General features: G+C 43.4%; 1 protein-coding gene across 5 annotated transcripts in view; it reads left to right on the top strand.

The window, feature by feature from the left end:
- Positions 1–240: 240 nt before the first annotated feature.
- Positions 241–13,111, top strand: part of FYN (FYN proto-oncogene, Src family tyrosine kinase) — a 141,937-nt gene continuing 129,066 nt past the window's right edge. For 2 of the 5 annotated variants that reach the window (XM_069851727.1, XM_069851726.1), the window contains exon 1: positions 242–407. The gene's annotated coding sequence lies outside the window, so the exon portion shown is untranslated. Of the gene's footprint in view, positions 408–13,111 lie in introns of all 5 variants that reach the window. The other 3 variants (XM_069851728.1, XM_069851730.1, XM_069851729.1) reach the window with 3 other exon arrangements.

Here is a 13,111-nt window from a genome sequence, read left to right as displayed (position 1 = left end):
CCGCCGCTCCCCGGGGCGGGCTCCGCGCCGCCGCGCAGCCAATCAGAGCGGCGGCCGCCGCCCGTCTCGCTCCGCCATTGGCCGCCGGCGCCGCCGCTCCGGGGCCGCCCCCGCGGCGGGGAGGAGTGGGGAGAGGCGGCCGCCGGCTCCGGGCGAGCGGGGCCGGAGCTGCGGTTGCGCCATCTGTCAGGAGCCCCGGTGGGAGGCGAGGCGCGGCGCGGCAGCGCGGAGAGCCCCGGCCAGCTCGTCCCCGCCCGCCGCACGAAGCCGGCGCAGCGCGTCCGCCCGCGAGGGTCGGGGGGAGAGACAGCGGCCACCCTCGCTGCGAGCGGAGGAGGAGGAGGAGCGGGGCGAGGACGATGTGAGTGCGGGCGGCGCCGCCCCGGCCCCGCGCTGAGCCGCCCCAGGTAACGGCGGGGGCCGCAGGGGAGCAGCGGAGGCGAGGGATGGCGGGGAGGGAGGGAGGGATGCTGCGGCGCCTTCGTTTCCTTTGTGCGCCCGAGCGGGGGTGCGGGGGCGGCCGCGCTGCTGCGGGGACCCCCCGCCTGCGCACGCCCGCCTGGAGCCCCCCCACACCCCGCCGGGAGCCGCCGGCTGCGGGGAGCGGAGCGGGGAGCGATGGGGGAAGCGATGGTGCGGGGAGCGGTGCGGGCGCCGCGCCCCCTGCGAGCCCGAGGTCGCCGGTGCCCGCAGCTCCCCGGCCGGGGAGAGGGGAGGGGGCTTAGCACAGCGCCGTGTTTGTTGCCGCCGAACTGCGAAAAAGGGGAGGGCGGGAGGGGGGGGTGGGAGAACGCATAAAAAGACCTTCTCTCCCTCTGAAATAAATCGTATAGGATTTGCTTGTCTGTGACAAAGGCCTCTTTCAGGGAAGAAAGAAGGGACGCGCAAAATGCCCAAGGGTGGTAGGATGTGAAAAGAAGCTTGTTTCTTGGCTTTCCCTTAGAATCAGTCTGTTCCTCCCCAGATGAGGCCGCTGAGCTGGTGCCAGTTAGTTTGCAGCCACATTTCAGATGAGGCGAGCGCTGCCGAACGCCACAGCGCGGGTGCCAGCGTTTTGCTGCGTCTGCAGAGCCGCGGTGGACGTGTCGCCCGACCGCCTTTAGTAACGCTCCCTTGGGTTTCTCCGTTCTCGGGAATTCACCTTATTTCTGCGCCGCGTGACTTGTTCGTGGGCGCGAGCACTAGGAGGGGGCCGGGGAGGGAGGGGGGGTCGCTTTGTGAGAGTGGCGTCTTGGTCGGTTCAGCGGTGATGGGAAAGGCAGCGCTGATTTGGTACTGGAGGAGAAGGCTTAGGCTAAGTGGAAACCAGCCCTCTGCAGTTGTTCATCAGTCACTCTGATATGCTCCAGTTCTTAAAATGCTAAATAACAAGTGGGAACGGACCAGGCTTTTGAAATGCACGCACAGGAGTGGGAACGCCTTTGGGACCTTGTCATTTTCCTCCTTGTACACAACCTCCTTAACTCCCACATCCTTCCTTCCACCATCCATGCAGCTGTAACACTTTCCAGTATCTCCTCCACGCACACACATCTTTTTTTTTCTCCTTTTTTTCTCTTTTTTTTTCCTCTTTTTTTCTCTTCCTTTTTTTTTTGTCTTCCTATCTTTTTGACGAGCATTCTGTGGCTGAAGCTTAGAACAATTGTAGGTGAAGATCTGTTTGTTTGTATGTGCTGGTGGAGGAAGTGTTTTTGTTGGGTTGGACTTGTCTGATCTCCCATGAGGAGGAACAGTAAGCTAAAGGGACACTGTCAACTTGAAATCCGGAGAATGTGCATGATGAATGGAGAGCTGTGTCCAATATTACACCCACCATCGAGCTCCCTGCTGGAGATCTGTGGCTTTTATAAGCCTGTCTTCTGACTGTGTGGGTTTGTCATGCAGCAAAGGAGTAAAAACACACTTCAAACAAAGTTCTGTTAAGGAAACAAAGGAGGCCAGAAGAAAAATACCAGAGTGGGAAGAGAGGGAAGGCAGCATCTCCAACTTCTCAGTTACATCCATTGCAGCCACTGCTTGACCCAGTGGCAAACTGGAGGGGAGGGAAGCTCCTTTTTACAATTGAATGCTTACTTAGTATCAGTAAAGCGGAAAGGTTGTTACTTTCCCCTCAGTGATAGAGGAATTTTCAGCACCTGTATATGATCAGAAAACTGATAACCCTTGATGAATGCCTGTGTATCTGAGCCTTTTCACAATTTGTAAAGAGCAATTTTAAGAAGAGAATTTTTTGGAAAAAAACAATGGGTTCCTTTTTGAGCCTTTTTTACCCCACAAAGCTGTGATTTTGATGAAAAAGAGAAAGGAAGATTGCCTAATTAATGCCTTCAACATTTGTGTTCTGTTGGTAGTAGGCTGCAGGTTTGTCTTAGCTTGTTGAAATGTTCTGATGCTTCTAAAAGGGTGTCATAAGCCTGCTGCTTCTCCACTTCTAACAAATTACTGCTTCATCTGCATCGCTCATCTTTGGCAAAAGTAAGAATTTCCATTATGAGGTCGTCTAATCGTAGGCCACTGGCTGTGGTGGTTTGTGGTTTATGCCTCTGGCATATTATTTCAGAAATTCTGTGTGGGCTGCTGGTAGAAGATGTAGTGGTGTGAAACAAGCATTAAGTTTAAAACCTTACACAGTCTTCTCTGGAAATTGTTTTGATATTGACTAAATACTTGTCTCCAGTGAGGAATGAACAACTTTGGCATATGGGCATGGCAATCAATGTAAGGCAAGAGTGAAGAAGGTGCTATGAAGAAGGTGCTACAAAGAAGTTGTTTATTAATAATTTTAATTTTGAGTGTTTTTAAATGTTAGGACACATTGACAAATTTCTCTTTCCTTTGGGTAAGATAGAGCATTACTGAGAAAATGGTTGCTTTTGAGATACCGTACTAGATTTCACAATATGTTTATGTGAAATGCCTTAATAGTGTTATCCAAACTTCATGGGTCGAGTCTGATACGGAGAGGGCCTCTGTGGCCGTTGGCCCCTTGGTTTAGCAGAACCAAGCTGAAACGATGTCTGATGCAAAAACCCCCAAGACTGTGCCTGTAACTTTTATTTAACAAATTAAGAACATGAGCTGTGATCACCTTCAAATTGGTTCCCTTCTGCATTGACATACACAGCTGCATATGATGCTGCCAAAGTTCAGTGCAATTCCGCAGATCATTTTCTGAAAGACTGTTGAGGATCTCCATAGTTTTTCTTTCACATCTTCTATGGACAAAAATAGGTTCCTTTGAGCACCAGCTTGATCTTTGGAATCTCTTCACCATAAGCATCAGTCAATAACTGAAAAGATTCCATTGTGGATTTCTTCAGTTTCACAAGAAACTTAATGATAACTTGCTGTTCACTCTTGCAACATTTTATGACCATGTGTAAGAAAACATCTGTATTTGAACGTGTGTCCACTCACACTAAGTGAAGCGATCAAATTGAACCTTGTCTCACCGTGAAAGGTTAGAACATGTTCTATAACCATCTCTTTGTCTCTTCCCTCTGACTCTTGGTCCCCATGCTATAGTCTCTGTTTTTTTATGTCAGACATCACATACTGATCTGGACAAGGTATGATCTGAACTGGTTTTACAGTGTAATAAAATTGTAGCTCGTTGAGTGAAAACTGTCCAGTGTTTTTGTGATGATTTAACACTGTAATACTGTACATCTACAATATCATTGTGTTAAGGAAGACGTAGAACCTAATTACTTTTATTTAACCAGCATCTTCACTTTGCCGTCCTGCTGCATTATAGCGCTTTTACTTGAGGGAGAGAAAGAGTTGCACACATATGCTTTCACTTCCTCCTTCTCTCTTGAGCACACATTAATATTTGATTCAAACTTGTTTGGTAAAGTTCTGCTTAATTCAGCTTGGGCACTGCTTTGAATGTATAATAGTGGTGTTCGTTTGTGGTACGGACAGCACCTTGTAATTTGCTTTATGGGCAAGTCTGCTGTTGGCAGTGTTTATTGTCACAGTGACCTTCCTTCGCAAGGGAGAAAACCAATATCTCCTGTCCCTTTCCCACTCCTGCAGCTCCCACAGAAGTGTCTTCATAAGTCGTTTTGACCCATTACTCCAAAACCAGGACTTGAACAGACAAATCTGATTCACGCGAGCAGTCTCATTTCAGTCTAGCAATTAAGGACTCTTTTTGGTGACTAAAGGCCTACAGATGTGTATCGTGCAAGTCAGCGATTTACTTGAGGCAAAACCCACAAAAAGGTTTACGTGCTTCAGTGTGGAGCATCCTGAGGCCTTGCTGCCAGGGCGGTTTTGACACCTGTGGATCTCACACCCCTGAGTGAGGGGTCTAGCTGCTTGCTGTACTGTACCAAACACATTGTGCACCTCCGAGCTGCACTCCCAGGGGCAATGTCCTGGGGAAAACGCTGCCAGGGCCACCCAATGGAAAGTGCCTTGGAGGAGGTGACACACCAGTGGTCCATCTGCTTGCTTGCTGGGTGGCTTACTTGACACCACATTGGCTTGCTTCTAGAGTTTAAAAACCCTAATCTGTTTTTAATATGATAGTAATAATTATAAGAAAAAAAGGAAGAAAAAATTAAATCTTTATATTTTGTATTTCAATAGGTGACAAACATGCAGGTGTAGATGAATTAGGATTTCTAGCATTTGCACCTCTTCATGGGTTTTGCCTTTGGTGCCCAACTTCTATGCTGAGAAATGACAGTTCCAGACGGAATGTGAACAGTTTATGTTGTTCAGTACATCCTAGAAACATACAACACTCCTTAAGGAGCGTGAGCCTCTTTAATGCTGTGTTATAGGGCAATTTCGCTTCTTTATGTGCTCAAGTGTTGGTTTGGTTTCAGGCAGGCAAGCTGTTTCTCAGTTTGAGAGTGGTCAGATTAAACCTGTCTGTGGGAGATGTCCTTGAGATATGAAACTAGAAACAGGTCTGACCTTACAGGAGTTTGCAGCCAAGGAGAAGCGCCCAGTTGTTCTCCTCACCACTGACCACAGGAAAACAATGACATTCTTGTAAAGGATTTTTAGAACTCTTCTTTACTTGGAACTGGATCAAAAGAAAAAAATATCAGCACTTTTACTGGGGGAAGTGAAAAATAAAATCGCTTCAAGTCAATCAAAATGTGTCGCCTCATCTTATTTCTGACTGTTTTGAATGGTAACTCACTATGAAAACAAGGGCTTCAATTTAAAATACTCGCACCTGTTTGGAACAAAATAGAACCTTTGACATCTTGGCTTTTTACTGAAGTATGAGATCAGCAACAGTTTTACAGAGTTAGAACTAAATCTTCTCGCAGAAAATGACTGTCAGGTTTTCCTTGATGAGCTCTACTTCTTGTATACCATGAACTTGAATGAACATTTTTCATCTGAAAAAGCCAGCAAAAAGCTAGCCTGGCAATATCATCTGATATGAATTAGATGGCCTGAGTGAAATTTTTTCAACAGAGGGGAGGATACCAAATTAATTTTAAATTTGTTGTCCTTCCCAAAATGCAGCTCCTTTTTTGTATCAAAGGCATCTCCACTTCAATGACTACTGATGTTTTTTGTGACAAGGGGATATTGGGAGAGGTTAGCCTAGGTTTTCCAGTTCTGTTCCTCCTGATTTAGGGAAGTCTTACACAGCTGAAAGTTGCTTGTTTTGCACTATAATTTTCTACAGGATCTGGGAGTAATAAGTCCTGCTTGATTAAGCCAGTAATTTAAATTTTTAGTGCAAATTAGCTGATGTTCTTCACTTTGGGACATAGTTTAATATGGCAAATGATACAAGGCAACTGCAGTGTGAGAATGTTTGGATGGGAACAGAGAAGATCACAGCTCCATATTTTATTTTATTTTATTTTATTTTATTTTATTTTATTTTATTTTATTTTATTTTATTTTATTTTATTTTATTTTATTTTATTTTAGTGGTGTTTTTAGGAGGCAGCAATGACTGGATGCCTTTTCTAGCCTAGGGAATTCTTTGTCCTATACTGCTTTAGGTACTTTGTGGCTACGAGGAGAAAGGAGGGATGTTGAGAAGTGGCTGTCCAGTGATATGCTCAGTGCTTTGTGGTACAAAGCACTTCAGCCAGAGCTCCTTAAAGGAGCCCGTGCTACTTTTAATAGTATTAGGTCCTGTGCTGTGAGAGCAGTTACTGGGCTGTCTTCAGCCCTGAACAAAGGTTCTTACCTCACATATTATACTTAGCTTCAAAGCTTTTGGGGTGGCCTGGGGAAGAGCTTCCTCACATCCTCTGTGCTGCCTTGAACAGCACTGGAAGCTCTAAAAGACAGGAAAACATCTAAAGCCTAGGCTGTGTAAGGGCTGTAACAATTTATTTTAACCTGAAATTGAGACCTAATGTTTCAGGCAAAATATACCATTAGTACTGAAGCTTCCAGAAACTCCTGAAAATTGTTGTTTTAGTCACCCAAGCTATGTCACTTTCAGTAGTGAATTAGGAAGTACTTTGAAGCTGAAAGTAATGGTAGTGGCACCAGCACAACATACAGAGAGGCAGAGAGGTACCCAGGGTAGAGGGATGTTGAAGAGACCTAGAGAAGCGCGGGCTGAAGCAGGCAAGAGGAAGCTGCTCTTGTGTGTGTGAGGGAGACGACATTTGCTTTAACAGAAAATAAGCGTTCGACACCACTTAAACTTGCAAATAACTCTTGACTTAACAATTTTGGGAGGAGAAAGGAGGAAGCCTCAAATTATTTACTTGACTTGGATGAAATATCTTCTCTATTAGAAATTGTCCTTTTCCTCTTGGCACCATTTTTCCCATGTTAACAGGTTTGACCAAAATAGTTCTTGAGGCTTTTTGGTATAGTCTAAGATGAAGTTATTATTGCCAGGTAATTTTTTACCTTGTTAAGCATCAGTTTGTTGTGTGAAATTGCACAGAGAAGTTAAATGGGATATGAGAATGTTGATTAAGTATAAATACCCAATCAGGTTTTTTTGTAAGAAAAACTTTTCTGTTCCATGAGCGTTCTCTGATGACTGAGAGCTCTCTGGTGGTTCTTAACATCCTTTTCCTTTATGGTTTCTATTATTTTACTTGCATGTTTTTTAAACAAATAAACTTTAACATTCATTTGAAGGCTTTTTATTGTATTAGTAAAGACCTTTCAGCCTTCCTTGGTTTAGAACAACCTGTGTGTAAAAGAGCATTTTGCATAATGTTGAACTTTGACTTGCAGCTGTACCACTTAGAAAAGAGGCAGCTCTGAAGATTTTCCTGGAATGACTTCGGAATGTCATGCAGTTCCTATCTTGGCTCCTGATATCGGTGTACAGATAATTGCTGGGTTTTTTGTGGGTTTTTTGGTGTTTTTTCTTTTTTTTTCTTTTATGTAAATATGTTGGACTTTTCCCTTTTGTGCCTAACCTTTGAACTGCAGAATTGCCATGGGGATTATAAGTGAAGTTGATGCTCTTGCCTGAAATAATTGGGAATACTTATTGCTGGTTAGTTCAGAAGTTCTCCAAGCCTGAAGCCATGACAATGCACTGCACTGCAGCATTGCGCTGGGAGATAAAAGCTCTGGTCACCTAGCTGGAGCTGAGTTTAGCAGGGAAGTTTGTATACAACCTCGTGGTGACTCTGGGCCGTCAGTGAAGTGCACAGTGAGAGTGCCTGTGGACTTTTTCTCTCTCTTTTTAGCCTGTACAAATTTCATGACTACGTTAGTATTAGCAAGGGCCTCAGCTATCTCTGTATCAACCAACATCCTGTGACTCTGAGGGCTGTTAACTGTCCAAAAAAAAAAAAGTATCTCTAAGTCTCATAATGAAAACCTCTGTTGTCTGACTAAGCAATTAGACTGTTTCTTGTCTTAAACTATATGTAAGTTCTCCATGTTTATTTTTAGTGGTGAGTTAATGATGTGGGGGAGGTTATGGGGAGTTTCATAATTTCCAGTGTGTTTTCAGACCTCTCTGTAGACAAGTCCTTTTGTATGCTGTCATTGTATGCTAATAACATTTGAAAATGTGCAGGTCTGAGTAGTAAGATTTTGGAGGGGTAGCCTACATTCAGTAAGATTTTTCCAACTTAGTTTGGCAAGACCTGCCTTTTGTGAACCTGTGTTGACTTGGCCTGTTCACCTGATTCTCTTGCATGTGCTTCATGATAGCACTCAAGATCACCTGTTCCATGACTTTTCCCGGCACTGAGGTCAGACTGACAGGCCTGTAGTTTCCTGGATCCTCCCTGCGACCCTTCTTGTAGATGGGCACAACGTCAGCCAGCCTCCAGTCCAGTGGGACTTACCCAGTCAGCCAGGACTGCTGGAAGATGATGGAAAGGCGTTTGGCAAGCAAGATCTCAGGGTATCTTCAAATGATCAACAATCATATTTGATAAGACCTCATGCTGGACTAGTGATGGGGAATACAAAGTGGATTTTTATTTCATTTTTATTTTTAATCTCTATTCAGAAAGACTGAGCCAAACCATGTTCAGAAGAAAAAAAAAATCAAACATGTTTAATGCAACGTGTTGTATTAGTTGTAATCACTGCAGAAAAACTTTGCAAGCCCATCAGCCTATATTTCACCTAAGGTCAGCATAGAGAAGCTGGCAAGCTGAAGAGCCAGATCTAACTCTCTGTGTAATAGGCTATATACTCTCAAAAAAAATGTGCATAGTGTTGAGTTTGATTTCTTTTGACCACCTCTCTAGGAGTTTCCCTTTTGTAGGAAGAATAATGAACACAAAAGTTTGGCTGAGAAGAGAGCTACTAGATGATGGGACCTTATGAAAGAAAGTTCACTTACATCTGAAGGTTAACATTATATTGGAGGAAGGTAGGAGAGGAGTGTTGACTGTGCTTCTTGCTTGAGGCAGCATTACTGACATGCTTAAAAACTGCAGAACTCCTTGTCCTAGTGTTCAAGTAGGACTGCCAAAAAAGAACAAATAGGGCTGTGGACAAAGTGCACAGAGAAGACTGTGTCCCTCTTCCTCCTCCTCAGTCATCACAAGCAGAATGAGGAGAACATTGGTTTGCCCTACTTGATGACTTGACATTCAGTACAAGTTACTGCCAGCCTTGTAAAAGGTTAAAGAACATTTTCCTTTTATAGGCTTTTTTTTTTTTTTTAAATTGTGGGCTTCCTCTGGCATCAGTGTGATTCAGTTACTTCTTCAAGGGTGAGGTGACCTTGTCTCTGCTTTTGATATGTTTTCAGCAAGTCTTAATTTGAACTGTTGTCATTTTATGCTGTTTGGGGCTTTTTCTTTTCCTCCCCATGCAAAAGAGTTAGTTCTGCTTTATGAAGCTGACTGTAGAGCTGTAGGTGTTAAACAAGTCTGGCAAATTTTGCTTTTTGTGGTCAACTCCTCTATGATTTCTCTGTGAGTTTTTGTCTTACAAAAACTAGTTGTGATCCTTTGAGAGCTTATGTAGCATAGCAGGACTGTGCTGAGAATAATCTGGACTTGGATGTGGAGGGTGGATCACAAAAACACTGTTTTAGTTTAACTTCCTTGGGTAGAGCAGGCCTCGGACTTGGGATCTGTCTGCACAGCACTGTGCTGAGATGGACAGAAGAGCTTGTGTGTGAGAGTCAGGATAGCCCCAGTAGCCCAGGAGGAGCATCACGCTGATGTGCCTGCACAACTTCCAGGACCACTGTAATGTGTTCATAGTTGTTGTGAGTGTATCTGCACAGCACGGTACGGTGCTGTAGAAGTTGAGACACGAGAGCAATGACCTGAAGGAATGGATTAACAAAATGTTCACTTTCACGACACCAAAGACTACTCAAACTAGCTTTTTAAAAAGTTGCTACTAAACTTAAAAGAAATCCTCCTTTTTCTTTTTTTTTTTTTTTCTACATTATCTGGCCCGCTAAAGAAGAGTCCCAAGGTGTTCCTTGGGAGCACCATCTATACTAGCTACCCACAAGCTTTAAAACGACATCATGTTGCAATTATATACAGCATTTATTTTCCATCTTTTTTATTTAAAAGAAGGAAACGGTCACCATTCACATTATGTCACCATGAGAGTGGGAGAGTACCTCTTGATGAGTGAGAACTTTTCAAAGTAAACTGGTTTAGAGCACTTGCTGTCTTGAATTTAATTTTGAAGTGTTAGTACATTTCTGTGGATTTCTTAGTGCTGCTGAAGCATTGTTAGCACTCCCTTCCAAAAGCAAAATATCACAGATCTTAAAAGTATGCAGGTATGTATACCGCCGCATGGGAAATAAGGTGTGTCTTTGCCAATAATGTAGTCACCCCAAACTGCAATCATAGGAATTTCTTCCATAATCAGCAATATGTTGACACCATGAGTTATCATTTCTTATAAAATATGTTGAAAATGGCAGTCAAACTGTGTCATGTAGATTTACTTTATGATGGTTCGTACAGGAACTTGCTAAACCTGTGTGTATCATGGCAAGTCTGTAGCTTTGGACTTTTTAATTTTATGCTTTAAACCTAAAGGACAGAAAACCCTCTAGTTTTGTTTGAAGGAATGATACCTACAATTTTTGGTTGGGTTTATTTTTCTTCCCTGGTCATAATGTAACAATTTGTTTTCTGTAACAGGCCTCTCTTTAGAGCTAACACTCTTCTCTTCTAAAAGGATGTTTTAATAGTTCTCCTATAAAACTGCCTTTTAGTTTTCCTAAGTTTTCTGAGATGCGCTCTTAATACTTTTAAAAATTGAACACAGAAGAATCAAAGTGTGAAGGAACCTCTGGAAATTATCATCCTGCACAGAAAAGGACTAACCTCAAAGCCATGTCTGACTTCGAAGCCAAGACATCATCCAGTCTGGTTTTGAGTATCTCTCAGGATGGACTGAACAAATCCAGATCTCTCGATCTCTCCTTCATACGTCAAGTGCTGCAGCATCTTGGTGGCCATCCACTGGACTCTCTCCAGGCTGTCAATCTTTCTTTTCCCAGGACTCTCCAAACCAGACCAAGTACTCCAGATGTGGTCTTACAAATGCTGCATAGAGAGGAATAATTACTTCCCTCCACCTGCCAGCTAATTAAATTGCTTATTTGGTGCCAGATCAGCTTTGGTGCTGCTGTCAGTTGTCTTTGCTTCCCTCAAGCTGAAGTGGTGGCAACTCTCCCTTGCAGGGGAGTGCTTGTAGACTTCTCTGTCACCTCAAGAAGAGCTGGTATAGAGATGGCCCTTTGCTTCAATTAGATGAAACAAATTTAATGAAGCTTCATTTAATTGAAGCAGATGACCAAACAAGTGTTTACATAAGCAAAACTGCAAAGGCTTCCATTGCCCTGTAGTGAATTTTTTCACCAGACTTTTACGCTGCATACAGCAGTATAACTTGAAGCAGAAAGATAGTATTATAGTGATGCTTTTGGTAAAACAATGAAGAGACAGCACATGAAAACAAAAAGATGCATTGCTGTTTGTTCTCCTGGCAGTACTTTAGGTATTAGCTAAGTTACCCACTTTAAAGTTAATGTTTGGTAGCAAATCTGGGGATTGAAACAGGCCTGACACCCAGATGAGCCTCATGGGAGCGGTGGAACAATAACACATGCTTAAGATTGTAGACCCAGAAAGTGTTTCTTCTCCATTCAATTTCTGAGACTCTGTCATTGCAAGTTGCACTGTTACAGATGACTGGAGTATCTGTGGCTACCTATAGTCTGTGCTTTTCAACAGTTTAATCTTCCTATGATATTTGATTTTATTTTTTTTTAACATACACAAAATGAAAATTTTATGATAAATAGCCTAAGAACTTAAATGAACATCTGCTTGAAAAACCCAGAACAGTTGGAATACAAGAAAAGCCTACAACCACTACGTAACCTGCACACATGGGACTTGTCCTGCAGTTGCTGCCAGTTCAAGGAGCATATTGCTCCTATCACCTAGCTCAGATATCCTCTGACAGTGTGGGAGAGCAGCTGAAGGCGTGAATCTTCCACATGCATATGCCTGCTTTAATGTTTAAGCAATTTGCATTTTTTAGGAAATTCTGGCTTCTGAAAAGCTGTGGCAAGGTAAGTGCCAGGGGTGTTGAGTGGATACTGACTGCTGCTTGGCCAGCTGATGGCCAGAGAGATGGCTGGGCTGACGGGTTGCTGTCTCTCATGGTCCTTCCAGCATATCTGAAGAAGAAACTTTAAAAGGACGAGGGATGTAAAAGAAAGCATTAGTGGAGAGGTTTGAGCTGGGTGTTCAGTATTTGTCTCCACCAGGGAACTTCTTCAAAATCTCCCTTCCTACTCTGGTTATTGCCACCACTGTTCTCCTCTTGTAATTTTTCTTTGGGTATTTGTACTAGCTCTGTGACACTGGCTGTAGCAATCAGAGGCTCTTTTAGAGGTCCCTCTTTCTCATGTTTCGTTCCCATAACCCTGCCTACAACCATCCTGTCTTCATGCTTGTTTACCTCAGACTTTATTGCTTACCTCCTTGCCTTTCCTGCAAATCCTCTCATCTCTTAACACAAATGAGCTGTTTATCCTTGAGCTAATGGGTGTTCACAATGCTCCGATCATAATGCTACAGAACTGCTTATATTCACGGTGATTAAAAAATAAAAGCATGGATTATTTTTTGCCCTGCCTCAGAGAATTAGTTTTATATTTTCACTTCATACAGTTGTTAGAGTCCAAGTCTGTACGCTGAGTTGAATGGGGCTCAAAGGTGAGTAAGAAGCCCCTGTCGGTACAGAAACCTTGCATTGCACAGCTTGTTCAGGTTATCCAGGCATCATTGTGTAGCAGAAGGACCATGTGCAAGAGCTATAGCAAACCAGAGGCTTACTATGATACTGATCCCTGTATTATGTGGAGAAATGTGCAGTTTTGCCTGTTGACAGTAATAAATGCATCCCTCAGGTCCATGAGCAACACAAACCTTTCCTGGATCCTGTTGGCAGTGCTGGAGAACAGCTCTTGCCATGGCCACCCAGGCAAGGTTGACGATCTTGGAGGGTGCATTCTTTTATTTATTTGCTTTTATTTTAGTCAGAAACTGGAGTTGCTTGGTGCTGTATATAAGCTCTTGTGTGGAACACAGTGAGTTTAGGGCATTTTGAATTTCTATTCCAGTTCTGATTTAATTTGTGTGAAAAGCTCACCAGCTTTCTAGTGCTTAGTGGCAGC

The sequence above is a fragment of the Phaenicophaeus curvirostris genome, chromosome 2, assembly GCF_032191515.1.
Source record: "Phaenicophaeus curvirostris isolate KB17595 chromosome 2, BPBGC_Pcur_1.0, whole genome shotgun sequence".
NCBI classification, from domain to species: domain Eukaryota; kingdom Metazoa; phylum Chordata; class Aves; order Cuculiformes; family Cuculidae; genus Phaenicophaeus; species Phaenicophaeus curvirostris.
Note: the sequence above shows the minus strand (reverse complement) of the source record. Positions and strands in the feature narration are given on the sequence as shown.